The sequence below is a fragment of the Melanerpes formicivorus genome, unplaced genomic scaffold, assembly GCF_026170545.1.
Source record: "Melanerpes formicivorus ecotype bairdi unplaced genomic scaffold, bMelFor1.0.p_v2 SCAF_9, whole genome shotgun sequence".
In the NCBI taxonomy this organism is placed as follows: Eukaryota; Metazoa; Chordata; class Aves; order Piciformes; family Picidae; genus Melanerpes; species Melanerpes formicivorus.
In genome coordinates, this window is record NW_027142361.1 from 7,050,470 (window position 1) to 7,068,053 (window position 17,584).

The following is a 17,584-nucleotide window of genomic DNA, read 5'->3' on the forward strand; positions in this document are numbered from 1 at the left end:
ACCTAGATCAGTTTGTTTCAAGTAACAGACCACATGTGTACATGCCTTCAGAGTAAGCCAGAGTGATCCAGGTTTCCAAATCAAAGCAAGTTTCTGCCTATACATGGTCTCCAATATAACTGTAGAATGTAGATTACAGTGTAAATCTAGAGTAGGCACTTGATTAAAGGCTGGCCAAAAATGCTGTACTATTGTAATGCATGTGAATGATTCCAGGAAGTCATTCTCAAGCCATTCTGTAGGGGGGGGAAAAACCCAGATCTCGCTTCAGAGAAATAAAATAAGGGCCATTTTTATTTTGACCTGTTTAATAATTTCAACCCTGATGCTGCCAAAGATCTCAAGCAAGTAGGTTTAATGTCTTTGGTTGTGTGTTGTTTGTTTTTGTTTTGTTGTGGGGTTTTGTTTGTTTTTTTTTTTTTTTTATTTCAACCTGTGCTGGGTTGAGGCAGCCCCCCTCCCCACCACAAGCATAAAATAAACAACTCGGACAAAACGGATTGCAAAAGTGATGGTAAGTTTAAATAGAAAGCAGTGAATGTTTACAGAAAACCAGAAAAGCACAGTGACAAAGAGAAATCCCAAAGCAAACCCAGAAACATCCCATCCTCACCTGAGGGTACACCCAAGACCCCCAGGGCTCCTTCTCCCACCCCACTGCTAGGCTACTCTCAGCTGGCCAGGTCTGAGACTGCCCATCTCCCCCGTGGCCTTGGGCCTAACCAGGCCCAAACCCAGGAGGCATCTCCCCCAGTTACCAGCTCTCAGAGGAGGCAGAAAGAGGAAGTGCTAGACCCTGCACTGCATCTTAAAGTGGTGCAAAGAATTATGGTAAGAAATACCTAATTTCCTGTGTCCACCTCTGTTGGCTGGACTTCTGGACACAGGAAGTAAACACAGCAGGGGGCACCCAGCTCAAACTGCAACACAACCATCCACACATAATATAGAGACTTTATATGCTTCATTAATGGTTAATCTATTTAGATTGGAAGAGAAGAGAATCTCTAAAACAACAGTCAGTATCACCACTCCGTCTCTCCACTGTCCATCCTTAAGAGATTTCATGAGTTTTGTGAACACCCTTCCTTGTGAGCATTGAGGTGGTATGAAGGAAACTAGGAAATTGGATGTTTCAGGAGGGAAAAGAAGTCTCAAACACTTAACTTTTGCAACTGTTTGGGTAAAGTTTGTGAATCACTGATTAGTCTTGACAACAGCTCTGAAGACTACCTACCAATGGTAAAACTTGTTACAACAAATAGCAGACCTGAATAACATAACAGCTATGGGACTTGCCACTGATGGCTTGCTGGTTTGTTTGGTTTGATTTGTTGTTCTTTGACGTCTTTGATACATTATGCTAACAATAGACGTGTCTGTCCAAGATGCACCTATCTTTCTGTATTACCCTTCAGGGAAATCATAACTGTATTAATAAATTCAGTGTTTTGCTACGGCCATATTTTCTGTATCCTAAATTCATCATTGTGATTTCTCTGAGGAATCTAACAGAGCAAAGGTGAGCTGTAAAGGCACAAGGTCTCATAAAAATGCATGAGAGTTTTGGGAATTGGTGAACTTCCCGCAGAAAAAGTAATTTGCATGTTATCCTTGGAAAATTTCCCTAACCTGGTTTCTTTAATCAGATCTGTTGGAAACTAGGACATGTAGGTACATGTTGAAATTTTGAAGCATTCTGGAGTGCATCATCTTGCCCTGGCTGTACATACTCTCTTCAATGCTTTGGACTGATGCTTGTTTAGAGTGCCTCCAGGAACCACACGTAACCATAGAATTACAGAACTATTCAATACTTGGTAATAATTAGAGATTTGGACTAGACTTCACATCCCCATGCATCTGCTGACTCTGTAAGCCCTGGAGATGCCTTTGGACAGTCAAATGTTTTATGGATTCACGTGACTATCAATCTTGCCTCTCAAAGAGAGGGTGTCAGCATGTTACTTGAATTGTTCAAGCACCAGGAAGACTCATCCCACTAGCCTTGATACTCCACAAGCTGCTATTTGGAACAATTAAGATTTAGCTATTTAGATTTCATCTCTTAGATTTGTCTGACTTTGTTTTCTAGATTTAGAGTCTGCTGAGACTGTCTGGAGGATATGGGCCATTATGTGATCTACAATAGAAGCAAAAAAATAAGTATTTTAGCCTTTAAAATTAGACGCTAGCTAATGATGCAGAAAGAAAAGGACTTGTCCTTTGCCTCTGAAACTCTTTTTCTGCTATCTTTGGGACACTTACTCTCACCATTCATCCACACAGATTTAGTTTCTCGATAACCATTGCCTTTAAATGACAGCTGGCAATGTGTCTGTTTTTCACATGTGATAAGAGGAGCTCTCCAGACTCTAAATCCTGCTTGTAGGACTGGACGTTAATAGAGCTTGCACTATAGGATGAGGGTCCTATGATAAACAATTTGAAGAGCTCAGTGCAGTCCTAAGAGCTTAAATAAGGATCAGGAATGAAAACTGCCATTAGCATCAGTGAGATTATGATTTCAATCTGATCTGACTCCATTCTACATCTTTAAAGGTTCTTACTATCTCATGTTGCGATTCACAGCTATATTTTCAGAACAGTTCACTACCATCCAGCATGCTGGTCCTCTTCTGTTTTCATTTCACTTTGCAACTTGAATGAGAATCCGTGTTTATTTACTGTATTTTATTTTTTAATATGGTTGTTGATCTTTAGAGCTCTGTTTACTAAAATCATATTTTAAAATGACTGGACATTAAGTCCAGCCATTATTTTTCTTGGGATCACCACAGAGAAAGAAATTCTGCAGCAAGGTATATTACCAATACCCTCTTCTTCCTCAAGTCATTCAAAGTCAACTTCGATGTCAACACTGCCTTCAGGGGCGTTTTGTTTTGTTTTTTTGAATCTAAGAAACATTCTGGTCCTTTGTTTTAAAATTCATGTAGCACAATCTCTGCTTGTCTGAAATGAAGTCCTGGCAGTCTGGTGAAGTCCCCACAGACTGGAAAAGGGGAAACATTGCCCCCATCTTCAAAAAGGAGGAACCAGGGAACTACAGGCCAGTCAGTCTCACCTCTGTGCCTGGAAAGATCATGGAACAGATCCTCCTGGAGTCACTACTCGCTCAAAAGAATAGTGAAGAGGTGATTGGGAACAGTCAGCATGGCTTTGCCAAGGGCAAATCCTGCCTGACCAACCTGGTGGCCTTCTATGAGCAGGTGACAAAATTAATAGATGAGGGGCGAGCAACTGATGTCGTTTACCTGGACCTGAGCAAAGCCATTGACACTGTCCCGCACCACATCCTGGTCTCCAAACTGGTGACACATGGGTTTGATTGGTGGACCACTAGATGGATAAGGAACTGGCTTGATGGCCGCACCCAAAGAGTGGCTGTCAATGGCTCCATGTCCCAGTGGAGGCCAGTGACAAGTGGAGTCCCTCAGGGATCAGTCCTGGGACCTGTCTTATTCAACATCTTTGTGGGGGACATGGACAGTGGCATTGAGTGCACCCTCAGCAAGTTTGCTGATGACACCAAGCTGTGTGGTGCAGCAGACACGCTGGAGGGAAGGGAGGCCATCCAGAGGGACCTTGACAGGCTGGAGAGGTGGGCACAGGCCAACCTCATGAAGTTCAATAAGAGCAAGTGCAGGGTCCTGCATCTGGGTCGAGGCAATCCCAGGCACAAATACAGGCTAGGCAGTGACTGGCTGGAGGATAGCCCTGAGGAGAGAGACTTGGGGGTGCTGGTGGACAAAAAGCTCAACATGAGCTCTCAGTGTGCACTTGCAGCCCGCAAAGCCAATCAGATCCTGGGCTGCATCAGGAGAAGTGTGGCTAGCAGGTCGAGGGAGGTGATCCTCCCCCTCTACTCAGCCCTGGTGAGACCCCACCTGGAGTACTGTGTCCAGTTCTGGAGCCCCTATTACAAGAGGGATGTGGAGGTGCTGGAACGTGTCCAGAGAAGGGCCACGAGGATGATCAGAGGGCTGGAGCACCTCTCCTATGAGGACAGACTGAAGGAGTTGGGGCTGTACAGTCTGCAGAAGAGAAGGCTCCGAGGTGACCTAATTGTCGCCTTCCAGTATCTGAAGGGGGCCTACAGGAAGGCTGGGGAAGGACTTCTCAGGATATCAGGTAGTGATAGGACTAGGGGGAATGGAATGAAGCTGGAGGTGGGGAGATTCAGGCTGGATGTGAGGAGGAGGTTCTTCACCATGAGAGTGGTGAAACCCTGGAATGGGTTGTCCAGGGAGGTGGTCGAGGCCCCGTCCCTGGGGGTGTTTAAGAGCAGGCTGGATGAGGCTCTGTCCAGCCTGACCTAGTGTGGGGTGTCCCTGCCCATGGCAGGGGGGTTGGAACTAGATGATCCTTGTGGTCCCTTCCAACCCTGAATGAAACTATGAAACTTGTGTGTTTTTTCTAGTAGACCTGCATTTTGACACAGCACCTGCCTATTCATGTTATAAGGAGGAGGAAGAATGGCAAAAGTGGTTTTGCATGAAAAACACCCAGGCAACAAGACTGTACCTCATTTATTTTTTTTTAACTGAGTCCTGCAGTTTTCAAAGTTATCAGAAACCAAATTTAATACAGCTTTTGGATCACTAGACATACTTCATCCTAAAAATTACTCCCCTGTGGTAGTGCTGGACCACAAAAACACTTGATTTTTCAGCATACTGCTTTTTGGATCCTGCTATATTAATTTTCCTTTCACTGCACTTCTGGTGAAAGGCTTTTTTACTCTTCAGGAGCATCTGTTTCTAATGATTTTACCGTCTCCGATGTGCAGATTGGTATTAAGTGCTTAAGGAATGCATTAAGGATCTTTGCCTCACAGATTGTTCTACAACAGACCCTCACAGCAAAACTTCCACTGATGCCAATAATCTTGCTGTCATTTCTTTCAAGGCTCTCTTTGCCTGTCTATGTATGTGTTGCTTCCTATAGAGTCACCTGGTAATGTCCCTGGTTCAGAGCTACTTTTGCTTGTCAGCATCCAATGATATTTCTAATTCTTTCTAACATAGTAATAGTTGTTTCATTATTCCATATCAGTTTTAAAAATTCAGTAACGCAGCAATACTGTCGACTTGTTCAAGGATTTTTTTACTCATATTTACATATAACATGTGATGTATTCTATGTTGCAGTTGAATTTAGGTGGTGTATCCAACAAACATACTGTATATTATCCAGTGAGGTGCTCCAGACGTGATCTTCTGGAAGGCAGCAATAGCATGGGCCACAGCCATTGTATAAGTAGATACATCCATATTTACTATAATAATCTGCATGATTTCATAACATGCTGTTGGTCTTTAGCAAGATAGGATTTGTATAATATACCTAAATATATAAACTGGTATAATATACCTAACATTGGTTTAACATACCTAAAAAATTACTTCTGCTAGAGGGAGAACTTAACTGGCCAAAAGGCACTCATAAAACCAGCACAGCTCTTCCAGTTAGAAGAGCTGATCCCAGGAAAATCAGTTCCTGCTAGTGCAACTGCATCTGTTAGGCACATCTGTAAACACACACAGCTGTGCTATTCTGGAATCCTACTTCTTCACAGCCTCTGAAAACCTGACAGGTAGCTCTAAGCTAACATTTTGAGGAGGTCTGTGCCATCTTGAGAAAGATGCCAATGTGTCTTGAAAATCTGGATAGAGAAAAAGAGCCTGCAAATATACCCATTTAAATTTCAATAGATTTCTGAGATTCTTTTGTTCTACACATATTAAAATGAAAGACAAGAAATCAATTCCCTTCAAGCATGAAATGTGAAATTGAAGCTAAAAATATGACAAACCACATGATTGTAATTAATTCACAGCATTACTATCTTATGTTTCATTTAAACCTTATCTGTAAAACCCCAAAACATAGCTAAGTAATTGTGAGAGACTAAAAGTTGGCTCTCCTGGTGTGGCTCAACAAAGATAAAATCACTTGCTGCTCGCCCAGACAATAGCTGATATGTGTTGGGTAGAGCCACTGGAAGGAAGGTGCAAAGAATCCTGTCTACCAATCCTGGATGCAAATCAGCTTGTGATTGCATTGTGATAACACTGAACTACAACAATGGACCCAAGGACCCAGCCATTACGCCTTTAGGGCAAGACAATCTCCACCCATCAAGTACCCTGAGGATGGTGACACAATAGACTCACCACCTGTTTCCTGATGTGTAATGAGGGTGTAGGCAGGTAGAGGTGGTGGGAGGAGATGGAGGCCCCCCCCTCCATCCAGACCACTGCCCAAACTACACAAAAAACTTCCTGGGAAACGATACCTGGCTACTTATGATTTCCTGGAAAGATTTCATGGCGGACAATAGCTGGATAGTTACCTAAGGTTGACTTCCCAGAACGATGTCCTGGGTACTTACCTAAGGATGATTTCCCAGGATGATGTCCTGGGGACCAACACCTGGACACTTGCCTGAGGACTAAAAATCTGTATAAAAAGACTTGAGTGACACTGTCAAAGCAGAAGAAAGAAGACGGCACCACATGCTGGAAACATCACGGGGCAGCACAAGGTATCTTGGACTCTCTCCACCCCTGACCGTTGGTAATATAATCTTCTTCCTACTTCACTCTAATTCCTTCCCTCTTCTCTCTCTCTCCCTCTCCATTTTCTCCCTCTCCCCTTCTTATTTCCACTTTGTTTATGTAATAAATAGTCTAGCTGTTGATATTTTGGCCTCGTTTGTGCCTCTAATTTCACAACACAGGAATATTTAAAAACTGTGTCTCCGGACCGAGACATTAATTGGCATAGTCAGCAGGATTCCCGTGCAGTGAAAGTATCACAGCAAGATTATTGCATTTCTGAGAACCCCAAAATGTGTGTGTGTGCCTGAGACGTCCTCTGAATACAAAGTGAGTGCAGAGTCCAGATTCGTGTTTTCACTCTCCCGAGAGGGATGTGGCCAGAGAAGGATGAAGTGAAATTTTCAGAGAGACTGTGTGGGAGTTCTCAAAAGGGAAGATTAACTGGGGTACAACTGCTGATTTTATAGTGTGACCTCCCCGAGAATTCTCAGTACCCTGTTTTGGGAAACCCAGTTTTGGTGATATTTGTAAAGTATGTATTCTCTCAGGGAATGTGTGGCTTTCCCGAGAAGCCCAGTATTGAAGCAGAAGTTGAGAAACTTCTGCTGGTGTGTGTTCTCTCAGGGAAGCAGAGTGACTCTTCCCTAAGAAACAGGTTTTTTTTCTTGTCCTGGTGTACCAGAAAATTTGAGGTACAAAAGCTGAGAAGCTTTTGCAAGTGTGGGTTCTCTCAGGGAAATAGTGTGACTTCCTTGAGAAGTTCCATAGTTTCATTCAGGGTTGGAAGGGACCACAAGGATCATCTAGTTCCAACCCCCCTGCCATGGGCAGGGACACCCCACGCTAGACGAGGCTGGACAGAGCCTCATGCAGCCTGCTCTTAAACACCTCCAGGGACGGGGCCTCGACCACCTCCCTGGACAACCCATTCCAGTGCCTCACCACTCTTATGGTGAAGAACCTCCTCCTCACGTCTAGCCTGAATCTCCCCACCTCCAGCTTCATTCCATTCCCCCTAGTCCTGTCACTACCTGAGATCCTGAGAAGTCCTTCCCCAGCCTTCCTGTAGGCCCCCTTCAGATACTGGAAGGCCACAATTAGGTCTCCTCGGAGCCTTCTCTTCTGCAGACTGAACAGCCCCAACTCCTTCAGTCTGTCCTCATAGGAGAGGTGCTCCAGCCCTCTGATCATCCTTGTGGCCCTTCTCTGGACATGTTCCGGCACCTCCACATCCCTCTTGTAATAGGAGCTCCAGAACTGGACACAGTACTCCAGGTGGGGTCTCACCAGGGCTGAGCAGAGGGGGAGGATCATCTCCCTCAACCTGCTAGCCACACTTCTCCTGATGCAGCCCAGGATCTGATTGGCTTTGCGGGCTGCAAGTGCACATTGAGAGCTCATGTTGAGCTTCTCGTCCACCAGCACCCCCAAGTCTCTGTCTTCAGGGCTACTTTCCAGCCAGTCACTGCCCAGCCTGGATTTGTCTCGACCCAGATGCAGGACCCTGCACTTGCTCTTATTGAGCCTCATGAGGTTGGCTTGTGCCCACCTCTCCAGCCTGTCAAGGTCCCTCTGGATGGCCTCCCTTCCCTCCATTGTGTCTGCTGCACCACACAGCTTGGTGTCATCAGCAAACTTGCTGAGGGTGCACTCAATGCCACTGTCCATGTCCCCCACAAAGATGTTGAATAAGACAGGTCCCAGGACTGATCCCTGAGGGACTCTGCTTGTCACTGGCCTCCACTGGGACATGGACCCATTGACAGCCACTCTTTGGGTGCGGCCATCAAGCCAGTTCCTTATCCATCTAGTGGTCCACCCATCAAACCCATGTGTCACCAGTTTGGAGACCAGGATGTGGTGCGGGACAGTGTCAAAGGCTTTGCTCAGGTCCAGGTAAATGACATCAGTTGCTTGCCCCTCATCTATTAATTTTGTCACCTGCTCATAGAAGGCCACCAGGTTGGTCAGGCAGGATTTGCCCTTGGCAAAGCCATGCTGACTGTTCCCAATCACCTCTTCACTATTCTTTTGAGCGAGTAGTGACTCCAGGAGGATCTGCTCCATGATCTTTCCAGGCACAGAGGTGAGACTGACTGGCCTGTAGTTCCCTGGTTCCTCCTTCTTACCCTTTTTGAAGATGGGGGCAATGTTTCCCCTTTTCCAGTCTGTGGGGACTTCACCAGATTGCCATGACTTTTGAAATATAATAGAGAGGGGTTTAGCAACCTCATCTGCCAGTTCTCTCAGTACCCGTGGGTGTATCCAGTTGGGTCCCATGGACTTGAACACTTTCAGGTTCTTCAGATGATCACGAACCTGATCTGCACTTACAATGGGCAGTTCTTCCTCCCCGTCCCTGGCATTGTCTTCCATAATATCAGGAGTGTGGCTAGAGGCCCTTGCAGTGAAGACTGAGGTAAAGAAGTTATTAAGTACCTCAGCCTTTTCCTCATCACTTGTGACCATGTCACCATTTTCCTTTCTGAGGGGGCCCACACCTTCCCTAGTCGTCTTCTTCCCATTAATATGCCTGTAAAAGTTCTTAGTGTTCCCTTTAATCTCCCTGGCTAGATTCAATTCAAACTCTGCTTTAGCTTTCCTAACCAGGACTCTTGCTGCTCGGGCAGCTTCCTTGTATACCCCCTGTTCTACCTGTCCTTCTCTCCACTTCCTGTAGAGTTTCCTTTTAAGTAATAGTGTGTCCAGTAGCTCCTTGCTCATCCAGGCAGGCCTCCTAGCATTCTTACTTGCTTTTCTCTTTGTTGGTATACAGAGCTCCTGGACACAGAGGAGGTGGTCCTTGAATACTGACCAGCTGTCCTGGGTCCCTCTTCCCTCCAGGGCTTTGTCCCACGACACTTTGGCTAGCAGATCCCTGAAGCGATCAAAATCTGTACGCTTAAAGTCTAGGGTTGTGAGCTTGGAATACTTCCTCCTGATTGCCCTGAGGATGTTAAATTCAACTGCTTCATGGTCACTGCAGCCAAGGCCGTCTATGAGCCTCACATTGCTTACCAGCCCTTCCCTGTTGGTGAGAACAAGGTCCAGCATAGCACCATTTCTTGTTGTTTCCTCTACCATTTGGAGGAGGAAGTTGTCTTCTATGCAGTCCAGGAACATCCTGGATTGCTGGTGCCTTGCTGTGTTGTCCCTCCAGCAGATGTCCGGGTGGTTGAAATCACCCATGAGGACCAGGGCTTGTGACCTGGAAGCTGCTTCTATTTGCCTATGGAGGGCCTCATCTGCTTGGATCTGCTGGTCAGGTGGCCTGTAGGAGACCCCCACAGTAATATCTTCTTCCCCTGTCCTGCCTTTAATTTTGACCCATACACTCTCAACTAGCTCATCATCCCTCCCCAGTTGGAGCTCCACTGATTCCAACTGGCTATTGACATAGAGGGTAACACCTCCTCCTCTCCTTCCCTGCCTATCCTTCCTAAAGAGTTTATACCCATCTATGCCTACATTCCAGTCATGGGATTCATCCCACCAAGTTTCAGTAACAGCCACTGTGTCGTGACATCCCAGCAGCACAGTGGCCCTTAACTCATCCTGTTTGATGCCCAAGCTGCGTGCATTTGCATAGAAGCACTTCAGCTGGGCTGGCCCTGTCCTCCTCTTGTGCCAAATCCCCTCGGTTTCCACAGAATGTCCTGGTGGATCATTCGTGGCTTGCCTCAGGGCAGCAAGTTGAGAGCCCTTTCCAGCTCTCCTTCTCTCTACTGCTGGTGAGCTGCCCCTCTGTTTGTCACCAGCCAGCAGGAGACTATTAACCCCTTCCCCCTTCAAATCTAGTTTAAAGCCCTATCAATGAACCCTGCCAATTCCTGCCCCAGGATTCTTATCCCCCTCTGGGACAAGTGTGTCCCATGAGTTGTTTTCAGCTCAGGTGCCTTGAAAACCAATCCATGATTGTGGAACCCAAAGCCCTGTCGGTGGCACCAGCCCCTGAGCCATGAATTGATCTGTCGGCCCTTCCTCAGTGTGTCCTCATCCATTGCTGACGTTAGAGGGATGGCAGAGAACACGACTTGAGCCCCTGATCCCTTTAGCATTTGCCCTAAGGTTCTGAAGTCTTTTTTAATAGATTGTGTGCCTCTCATTGTTACATCGTCACTGCCCACCTGAAAGACCAGCAGTGGGTAGTCGTCTGAAGGACTCACGAGGTTGTTGTCCAGGTTGTTGTTTTGTTGTTGTTTTTTTTTTCTTGTGTGTGACCTCTCCTAAAAAATCTATTGTGTATTTTTCCTGGAGAAGATTATTTTGGAGTAAGCCTTTTAAAAGTGTATGTTTTTCCAGGGAAGATTTTGTTGGTACAAACAGTGTTTTGATCTGGATTCCCCGTGAAACTTAGTGCCCTATTAAGAAATGCTTTGTGAAACAAAACTGATGGCCAGGAGTGAGAGACTTTTTAACCTTTTAGAAGCTCACGGTGCCTGCCCATCTGTACAGGTACTTGACTGGGCCCGTGAACATTGGCATAATTTCCAGAGTGTGGCTGATAGAATTGTGGCCCTGCAGAAAGATGCAAGAGCAAAAGCCGGGAAAGGCAAAGCTTTTATTTGTGTGGTTTTAGGAGCCTGTTTAGCCACCACAGTGAAGGAGAAAGTTTTATTCTCCTGCTCATGCCATTCCTCTATTTCCTCTTTGCAGGACTTAGTTTTGTCACTACAAAGCCACGTTGCCACTTTGAAAGACGTAGTGGCAGATCTTAAAATTCAATTGGAAAAGGAGAAGAGGCAAAATTAGTATTTGGACTCAAAAGAGGGTGTGAATTACCTGGAGTCTGCCCCTATGTACCCTCAGGCAGAACTGACAAAAGCTAAGGAAACTGCTGTGCATGTTAGACCTCTCATTAAAACTGAAGTTTTATATGAGGATGGGGAATCTACCCCCACTGTCACAACTAAAGATGCACCTTTCTCCTACACTGTGCTGGCCAAAATTTGTAAAGAATTTGCACGCTCTGCTGGGGAATCTGAGGTGGAATATGTCTGGCGAGTTTCAAAAACTGGAGGTGATCAGATTATGTTAACAGAAGCTGAAGCCATGGGCTGTTGGGGTGATAATGTTTTTCTAACCATGAAAAATAGGAGTGGTCCCTGGAGCCTTACCCAGCGAACTGCCTACTGGGCAGGGGGGTTTGATCCAAAGGAGAGAGGGGAACCTATAGTTCTGCAGGGAGGGATGAATCACATAATGGAGAATGCGCAAAAGGCTGCATGCCTGCAAATGATATATGAAAGAGAACTAAAACATCATTTTGAATCCCCCCTTTCTCTCCTAGTGGATGCAAACAGAATGACTCCTTTGATCAGGGGTCTCCCTGACTCGCTTAAACATAAGAGGTATCCAGCTCCAAAAAGAAATAGCTGGCACCCCACTTTCTTCCAGGACATGGGAAGACGTGGGGAGGGAGTTATTAGATTATGCCAGGCAGTATAGTATATCTGAGGAAATTAAAAAACCTCAAACTAGAGGCTTGAGACATGTGAAAATGATTCACCCACCAAGGCCCCAGGGCCAGTTGCGCCATATTCCTAGTAGGCACCTGGCTAGGGGCAGGGAACACTTGAATACCCGGCAATATTGGTGGGGGGTGGGTCAGAAGAAAGGTATTCCAAAAGAAGTGGTTGATGGGGTAGCCACGAGGCAATTAGAAATCATTGTGAAATGCTGGCCCGAGCCTAAAAGGAAGTCTGAGGCCACTGCTCCCCTCTTGTTAGGACCATTTGGTGAGGGGAGGGGTATGCCCCCCAGGGCAGCCAAGGGCTTCACTTCTCAGTGGTGAGTGGGGGGTGAAGCATGAGTCAGATCATCACCAAAAAAATTGTACTTGGTTTGGGAAAAAGCTTTTGTTTGTGTTTAGCTTGGCTTTGAGGGAACCTGAAACAATCAACGATACTTACAGATCCATTCAAAGTAATTAAGCAAACTCTTGCAGGGATATCACCTGAGAGGGTGGCTCTGTATGGGAAACTGGAAATACCAGTTTTGTATGTTTCAAGGTTGTGTTTCTTATTTAAGTTCTAATGCTAAAGATTAACTGTTATTTAAGTTCTAATGCTGAAGACTACCTGATGTATTGTCAGAAGGACTTGCCTTGCTGCAGTATGGAAGACTTCTCAAGTTTTGCATCACAGAAGACATCTCTTCAAGGACTGTACTTTCCATAGCCCCGCAGACATTCAGATCTGGCACTTCAATTCCAAACTGAAGGACTGATGGGGTGGGGGGGGTGGTATGGGTTTGTTCTCCTGGCTTCCAGGAGGAACAAGGATGCTTTCACCTTGTTTAATTACCTGGTTTGATTTTGTTAGTATTGTTAATCTTTCACCTTGTATAAATCCCTGTTGTATACAGTGATTCAACATGTAGTGTCCAATATGCAGTTTGTGTCTAATGATGGTGTACAACAGATTTGTGCAATTAGCCAATCAAAACTTATGTTTATTGTAAAAATTAAAACTTCTTTCCTTTCCTTTCTTTTCTTTCTTGCTTGCTTTTATCTTTGATTGACGGGGTGGTGTGAGAGACTAAAAGTTTGTCTCTCTTGGTGTGACTCAACAAAGATAAAATCACTTTCTGCTTGCCCAGACAATAGCTGATATGTGTTGGGCAGAGCCACTGGAAGGAAGGTGCGAAGACCAATCCTGGATGCGAATCAGCTTGTGATTGCATCGTGATAACACTGGACTACAACAATGGACCCAAGGACCCAGCCATCACGCCTTTAGGGCAAGATAATCTCCACCCATCAAGTAGCCTGGGAAGGGTGACACAATGGATTCACCACCTGTTTCCGGATGTGTAAGGAGTGTGGGGGCTTGTCTGGATGGAGACGGAGGAGGCAGAGGCCCCCCCCCTCCATCCAGAACCTTGCCCAAATACACAGAAAGATTTCCAGGGGAACGATACCTGGACATTTACCTAAGGATGATTTCCTTGCCTCTGAATTCCTGAGGGACAATACTTGGACACATACCTAAAGACTAAAAACTGTATAAAAGACTGGAGCCACTACTGCTACTTTAGAAGAAAAACGGAGGTGAAGGAAAACACAGGAGAAGGACCATGCCGCTGAGGAGGAAAAGTTCTGCCTGCTGCAACTCATGGAGAGAAGAGGCTGCCCAGAGGACCACAGCTATTCTCCAGCAAAAACCTCAGCACCGTTTCTCTACAGACCAAACGTCTCCTGCAGCACCTTTCCTCCACAGACTCAAGCTGTCTTGGGGGGGATGAGGGGTGTGGTAATATAATTGCTTTCCTTTTCTCTCTCTCTTTTCTCTCTCACTCTCTATTTTCTCCCTCTCCCCTTCTTATGTCCACTTTATTTATGTAATAAATAGTCTAGCTGTTGATATTTTGGCCTCGTTTGTGCCTCAAATTTCACAACATGGGAATATTCATAAGAACTGAGTCTCTCTCCCTCTCTGGAACGAGAAAGTAATAGATGTGCAATAAAATCACCAAATAAATTACTTTAGTTAATGTTAGCATTACATCATGATTGCTCTCAACCCTACCCTTCCAGTTAAAGGACTCTTGGTGATTGTTTCTGATACTGTTGTAGGGTTGGAAGGGTAAGGCCAAAAAGCCTCCTCCCTCCCCCCTGTAAAGTAAAGGGAAGGAAAAATTGAAGGGAAAGGAAAAAAAAACTCACAGCTGAATTAACTGAATTAACTTCTGCTTGCCAGAATGTTTGCATAATTAGAAGGAGCAAGTTTGATGATCTTTTTAGCAAGACCAATACCCACAGGAATGTCATCAGGATTCAGAGTTTCATGTTCACCTGTGGCCGGTTGATGTTGCCCCCTTAAGAAAGGGAATATGGTGGACGGAAGTTGGTAAACGGAAGGAATAGTCTAATTTCATTGGAAGAGTGGGAGGAAGCACCTTCTGAACTGGGAGTGAACTGGGAATGAACTGGGCACTCTGGTACTTCAGTCTTGCTTCCGCCTTTCCACGGTGCAGCAGCTCTGCAGCTATCTCTGTGCTGGGCTTTCTGCCAAGGCCTCGGCCTTGAAGTCCAGATACAGGCCTGTATTAACTGCTTTTCCAATTAACACAAAACTGCTTTTAACTTCTTTCTTTCGCTCTCTCTCTCTTCTAACCTAATCTGGGGAAAGGGGGGAGAGAGGGGAAAGAGGAGGTGGGGAACCCCCTCTCTGCCGAGGGGGGTTACTCTCATTTCTGTGTTACTCTGTTGTATATCTTTGTATATATTGTAGATATTGTAAATTTGTAAATATTCCCCTGCATACCTTACATTGCTTTGTAAATATAGCTCCACTGCTTTGCTAATTCAGCTTGTGAGATTTTTTTTCCTTTCCCTTCAATTTTTTTTCCCTTTTACCTTACAAGGGGGAAGGGAGGAGGCTTCTTGGCCTTACCCCTTCCAAACCCACCACATCACCATAGAGTAGCTCTCTACCAGCAAATTCTCTCAAGCGCTTAATTCCCTCATCTATGGTAGTCCAGGGTTTAGGATTCCATGGAAGATCATCTCAGGAAGGGTATCTCAGGGCAACCGCCATTAAAAGGCATATCCACAGATTAACCTTACCGAGAGCTCTGCCTAGATGTCTATCTATTCCATTATCCCTTGAGAGAGTTCCTAACTGAGCTGCTGACTTGTCCCCAACTGTTAGAGCTGGAGCACCTGTATCATAACACCTACTAAGCCAAGCTAGAACTGGCTCCTTATCTGCCCTGGTGAAATCTTTACGGACATTTCGCAATTCCTCACGTGGTGACGAACACTCCAAAATATCATCTTTTTCTTCCTCTCCCTGAACTTCTTGTCCAAATAATCCTGCTGTCATTTTCTCAAGGATCTCTTTAAGCTGAGAACCACCTTTGCCAGCTCCTTTCCTAGCTTCATCTCTATCCTGCTTTGATCTCACTAGGTTAGCTAGATCTTTAAAACAAACCTTCTCTTCCTCCTCAGCAGGATTTCTTAGAGTAGAGGGCCCCTCACCAGGATCAGTCTCCTGCTCTTCTTCTCCATCAGCTTTGGTCTTTCCGCTTCTAGTCTTTAAAACAGCCACCTTAACTGGAGCTGTGTTTGAATTTACAGCCACCTTAATGGAAGCTGACAGGTCCTGAGATAAATCAGCTGCTGGGGAAGTGACTTCTGGTCCCACTGAGGGAGTGGGCGGAAATGACGTTGGTCCATTAATGGCCGACAGAGAAGAAGGAAGAGGAGAACGAGTAGGCGCCATGTTGATACCAGCTGACACCCTTGGCAGCTTGCCAGAGTCAGCTGCAAAGTCATTGAGAGCTTCTTTACCAATTAACTTTTTAGCCCTCTTTTTAACTGACAGAGATTCTCCACACTCCTCATCACTAGATGACTCTGGGACTGATCCAGAGCCACGGCGTTTTCTTTTTGATCTAGTTTTAATAACAAAACAAGCTCTGGACACCTTTCTCTCTCGCCGCAAAGAAATCAGGAGATACACGTTAATTATCACCAAGAGCAGGATTATACACACCAAATAAATCACCTTTGGATCCCAGGCATCACCCAAAGTTACTCTCTCCTCCAGCGGAATCCTAAAACCCTTTATCTCAATTGGGAGAGTGGTGGAGGTAACATTTCTGTATCTCGCAGGCCACAAGAAATCCACACATTTTCCATACCATAGTCTAACTCTATACATAACCCACAAATAAATTGTCTGCACCAAATATTTACCCAGGTAATCCAAAATCAAACCCAAACCATATCTGTAAACCAGAGCCCCAAAAATTGAAAAGAATAGTCGTTCTACAAACCACAACACCTTCATGCTTGCTAATTCAGCTAGAAAACACTAAATCAATCAAGTAATAAATTAAACTAATTATCTGCCGCACGTTGGGTAAGCCAAGAAAAAAAAATGTCGTAGGGTTGGAAGGGTAAGGCCCAGAAGCCTCCTCCCTCCCCCCTGTAAAGTAAAGGGAAAGAAAATTGAAGGGAAAGGAAAAAAAACCTCACAGCTGAATTAGCAAAGCAATGGGATGCTGTATATTTACAAAGCAGGGAAACGCAGGGAAATATATACAAATTTACAATATATACAAAGATATACAACAGAGTAGCACAGAAATGAGAGTTCCCCCCTCTGCTGAGGGGGTTCCCCACCTCCGCTCTCCCCCCCCCTCCCCCTTTTCCCCAGAGCGGGTTAGAAAGAGAGAGAAAGAGAAAAAAGGTTAGAAGCAGTTGTGTTAATTGGAAAGCAGTTAATACAGGCCTTATCAGTTTCAAGGCCAAAGCCTTGGCCGAAAGCCCAGAACAGAGAGCTGCTGCTGCTCGGCAGAGGAGCGGAAGAAAGACTGATAGAAAGGAGTGCCCAGGATACCCTCCTGCACTCCCAGTTCAGAAGGTGCTTCCTCCCACTCTACCAATGAAATTAGTTTAGATCCTTCTTTTCGTTTATCAACTTCTGTCCACCATATTCCCTTTCTTAAGGGGACAGTCTCAACCGGTCACAGATACTAATCCAGAGAACATGCTTCTCATGTTCAGTGACCCAGTTACAATGAGTATCACAATATAGAAGCCTATTTTCCACTTAATAAGCATGCATAATTCCTCTGAACATTAGCACTGATTATGCACACTTACACATTGTAGGGCATATTCATCTAAACCCCGTGAACTCAAAAGAGCTGAAGGAAAGTGTTTGGCCCTCTAGACCACAAGAAATCCTACAGGGTGATAGAACAGTCTAGAATGTTTTGCTGGTATATTTTAATTACACTGACCGTTTGAGGCTGTGCCTTTAAGAAAAGGACAGTACTGGGACACTATGGCTGAATGTTTTGGAATGTTGACAAAAACAACCAGATATTCTAAACTAATTTCATTGGTGGATTGGTAAAAAAGGCAGTTTTAAGCTTAGGTGCAACTGGGACGTTCCTCAGTTCGCTCCTTTCCTTTTTCCTTTCCCGCTCGTCTGCCTCTGGGCTCCCTGCCAGACTGACCTTGGACAGATAAGGCCTACTAACAT

General features: G+C 45.2%; 1 protein-coding gene across 5 annotated transcripts in view; it reads right to left on the minus strand.

Annotated features, from left to right (window-relative positions):
- Nucleotides 1–17,584, minus strand: part of VSNL1 (visinin like 1) — a 199,211-nt gene that overhangs the window by 100,036 nt on the left and 81,591 nt on the right. The gene's annotated exons all lie outside the window — the stretch shown is intronic.